Source organism: Myxine glutinosa, chromosome 4, assembly GCF_964187855.1.
Source record: "Myxine glutinosa chromosome 4, kmMyxGlut1.1, whole genome shotgun sequence".
NCBI lineage: Eukaryota > Metazoa > Chordata > Myxini > Myxiniformes > Myxinidae > Myxine > Myxine glutinosa.
In genome coordinates, this window is record NC_136264.1 from 61,075,746 (window position 1) to 61,080,586 (window position 4,841).

Sequence of the window (4,841 nt, forward strand, 5' to 3'; positions counted from 1 at the left end):
ACAAAATTTGTGAAGAATCAGCACAAGCGTTGTAAGGATTTTGTGGTTATCAGCAGCAAGTCAAAAGGATCAAATGGAGATGGACACATCAAGTTGTGGGAGTACTGCGTTGCACCTGCTGAAACCCGCGAATGAAGATAACAACCAACGGGGGAAGTTGTACAGGTGTTATGCGTGTTCAAAGGTTTTTAATCAGTTATCAAATTTAAATATACATAAACGAATTCACCCGGGGGAGAAGCCGTACAAGTGTTCTGTGTGTTCAAAGGTTTTTAGTCATCCATTAGCCTTAAATCAACACAGACACATTCAGATTGGGGACAAATCATTCAAATGTTCTGTGTGTTCTGAAGATTTTCGTCGTTCATCAAGCTTAAATAGACACAACCTAATTCACACGGGGGAGAGCCATACAAGTGTGCTGTGTGTTCTGAAAATTTTCGTCATTCATCAAGCTTAAATATGCACAAACTAATTCACACGGGGGAGAGACCATACAAGTGTGCTGTGTGTTCTGAAGATTTTCGTCATTCATCAAGCTTAAATAGACACAAACTAATTCACACGGGAGAGAAGCCGTACAAGTGTTCTGTGTGTTCAAAGGTTTTTAGTCGTCCATTAGCCTTAAATAAACACAGACACATTCACATTGGGGGGAAGCCATACAAGTGTGCTGTGTGTTCTGAAGATTTTCGTCTTTCATCAAGCTTAAAGAGACACAAACTAATTCACATGGGAGAGAAACCGTACAAGTGTTCTGTGTGTTCAAAGGTTTTTCATCAATCATCAAATTTAAATCGACACAAACTAATTCACACGGGGGAGAAACCGTACAAGTGTTCTGTGTGTTCAAAGGTTTTTCGTCAATCATCAAACTTAAATAGACACAAACTAATTCACACGGGAGAGAAACCATACAAGTGTTCTGTGTGTTCAAAGGTTTTTCATCAATCATCAAATTTAAATAGACACAAACTAATTCACACGGGGGAGAAGCCGCACAAGTGTTCCCAAGTGTTCCGTGTGTTTTGAGGTTTTTAGTCGTCCATTAGCCTCAAATGAACATAGACACATTCATATTGGGGACAAACCATTCAAATGTTCTGTGTGTTCTGAAGGTTTTTAATCAGTGATCAAATTTAAATAAACACAAACTCATTCACACGGGGGAGAAGACAGCGTACAGGAGCAACTCACCCACAGGTGGAGATAGCAGCCAACAACACAAACATACACACCTATACATGCATATATGGACACGCACACATTCACACAAACACAACTCACACACACACGAAGGTGGATACTTTGAGACCTGGGTTGCACCTTCTGAAACATGTGTAAGGGATTACATTCGAATCTCAGGCTCATTGGGGGCAATATGACCCATATGCCTCCCGAGCATCTGACTGTCTGGTTTTGGGAAGCTGTTGACAAAATCTTTGTTTGACCTTGCATCAACATTCTTTCCTTATGAGCAGCTCCCCAACTGCTGAGCCTTTCTCCTTGCTACAATCTGTGAAACTGGGGAAATGTTTTGAGTTCCTTGTCCTTTGAAGAAAAGTATATGAAGCAGAATACAAATTGTGATTCCTTGAGATGTTGTTGGTTGCTGGCTGTGTGAGGATCAAAAGGTGCTACTCGCGTGTGCGCCCATATATCTACCATGCATGTTATCCTTATCCCTCAATAAATCTCTTGCACAGTGTCTGAGTTGAGGTGCTTATTCCAGAACCGAAGGGATTAGGGAAGCCATGACACATGCATATGGAGATGATAACCAACGGGAGAAGCAAAGAGTACCTACGGAGTGTTCGACTAATTCTGAAGTCATCGCTCTCTCCAATGAAAAAAATCAAAACTATAAACCAATGTGCAGTACCGGTTTTGCTGTATTGTTGTGTATTTATGAACTGGCCACAATCAGAGATCAACAACTTGTACACCTAAACAAACAAAGTGTTCTTTGTTCAAAGTTTTTCGTCAGCGATCGGGTTTATTTACGCACAAAAACATTTATCACCAGTGAGAGTTCTTCCACCTTATCTATTTTCAGGGTTTTGCACATTTCTCCACATTAAATATGCAAAACATTATGTTGAGAAGCCAATTGATGAGATTCTAAAGAGTAGTCAACCCTATTGCAAGGGTTGCTGCGGTTACATCTTGTGCAGGTGATGAATGTGCAGGTGTTGAACAAACCTTGTGCAGGTGGTGAATTGTTTTGTTTTTATTTTGAAATTTTGAGTGGCATTGTGACGATTTTTGTATATTTAACCGGATTATTTGCTTTGATATTTTTATTACGAGTTGATCTTTATTCTCTTTGAATCGCTGCAAAAAAAATAAAGGTGCAGATAACCGGATTATTTGTATTTTTTTTATTACAAGGTCTTCTTTATTCTCTTTGAAATCTCTGTGGAAAAAAAAAAAAAAAAAAAAGTGAAAATCCTGAAATATCTTCTCTGATTGCGTTATCTTTTTTTGTGTTCGATACTTTTTTTTCTTGACAGAGGAGAGGGTATCTGATTTCATCTGATCTGCCCTAACCTCTCACCATCCACTCTGCCCTAACCTCTCACCATCCACTCTGCCCTAACCTCTCACCATCCCCTCTGCCCTAACCCCTCACGATTCCCACTGCCCTAACCTCTCACCGTCCCCTCTGCCATAACCCCTCACGATTCCCACTGCCCTAACCTCTCACCATCCCCTCTGCCCTATCCTCTCACCATCCCCTCTGCCTTATCCTCTCACCATCCCCTCTGCCCTATCCTCTCACCATCCCCTCTGCCCTATCCTCTCACCATCCCCTCTGCCCTATCCTCTCACCATCCCCTCTACCCTAACCCCTCACGATTCCCACTGCCCTAACCTCTCACCATCCCCTCTGCCCTATCCTCTCACCACCCCTCCCCCTCCCCCTGCTACCTCTAGCTCCCCCAATCCTTCACCATCCCCTCCACCCTAACCTCTCACCATTCACTCTGCTCTAACCTCTCACCATTCCCTCTGCTCTAACCTCTCACCATCCCCTCTGCTCTAACCTCTCACCATCCCCTCTGCCCTATCCTCTCACCATCCCTCCCCCTCCCCCTGCTACCTCTAGCTCCCCCTATCAGAAATCAGATACCCTAGCTCCCCCAATCCTTCACCATCCCCTCCACCCTAACCTCTCACCATCCCCTCCACCCTAACCTCTCACCATTCCCTCTGCTCTAACCTCTCACAATTCCCTCTGCTCTAACCTATCACCATCCCCTCTGCTCTTACCTCTCACCATCCCCTCTGCTCTAACCTCTCACCACCCCCCACTTCTACCTCTAACTTCCCCAATCCTTCACCATCGCCCCTCCACCCCTAACCCCCACACCCGACGTGTGCCGCTCCCTGCGGCTCCGAGCTGGACGGGACGCGGATGTTGTGGCGTTTAAACTGATTATCATTTGTTCGGCGCTTGTATCGAGTTTCTCGTTTTACGGATAAACTGTCAAGGGTGAAATGAAGTGGAGAAAAGTTTGAAGCGAGTTGGGAATGTTGATAAGAATTCCCTTATTGTAAACGGGTTCAGGTATTGATACTTCCGACCTTATAGTTCACAAGATATAATATATGATGATGAATTTATTCAGCTCTTCAGTGTTGTTTCGGGAATGGAAGAAGTTAACCTTGTCGATTAATTACGTAACGAGAGGATGGGAAATTTCACAATGACACGAATTGAAGTCACAAAATATTCCCTTTGAGTTGAATTTGCGGAAATATTTATTTATAATTTAAAGAGGAATGTCAGTAATGAAACAGCCGAACTATTTGTGTTTCATAATCAGGAACTTGAAGAGGAAGAATCTTGTTTATGTTCAACTGTTGGACTGTTCACAGCTCTCTGAGACATGGATAATGTGAAGTCAAGATGGTTACTTTCTCCTCGTCGGTCCGTGGGACTCGGAATTAAATGTTTTATTATGAATGTAACTTCATTGACAGGTAACAGAAGGGCAGGTAAATGTTCCAGAAGAAGACAAACAGAAGACAAACCAGAAGACAAACCAGAAGACAAACCAGACAAAACAAACCCAGAAGACACTCGATTGCAGCGACTGTAGTCTATGTCACATCTGCCTTGGTCTTGATGGTTGGAGGATCCTTTATTCTGTCTCGTGCCCATTCTTCAATGATGTGTACTAGATGGTTGTGGTCACAACTGCCTTCTTAGGATTGTGTCCCCTAATTGACCCCCACCCCCTCTACGCACTTCATCCACTGCATTCTTACGATGTCCCTTGCATTGCTTTATTCTATCCTATTATGTGGACTTGAACTTAAATGTTGTATACGTACCTGACATTTTAAATATTGTGGATGCTTATATGCACTTAGCTCTTGGCCTTCACGGAGTTTTGGGTATCGTTTTGTATTGTAATACAAAATGCCTTTTCCGAATAAAACGTCACTGGAAAGTTTATATTTTGTGGTCATTATCTTGTCAACCTCTTCGAAGGAAGGACTTCGCTCGACGGAGGATGCCCAGTCGGCGACTGGCTTTGCAGGCCAGCTTGGAAATGTGGTTTTCCCAGGAAAGATCATGGCAGATACTGAGACCCAAGAGCTTGACTGACAGACCTTGGAGAGCATTGTTGAGAAAGTAGATGGGAGGGTTGTCCAGACAGTGACAGTGAGTGTAAGATTTGTAAGGATTGAAAGACATGTTCCACTTGTTTGACCAGTCTGTGATTTTGTCCAGGTCTGCAGAGAGTGAGGAGGCTGCAGACTCCCGATCTGAGGGATGAGGTATGGAGCGGCAGAGAGTGGAGTTGATATCCGAAGCGATGATGGATTCC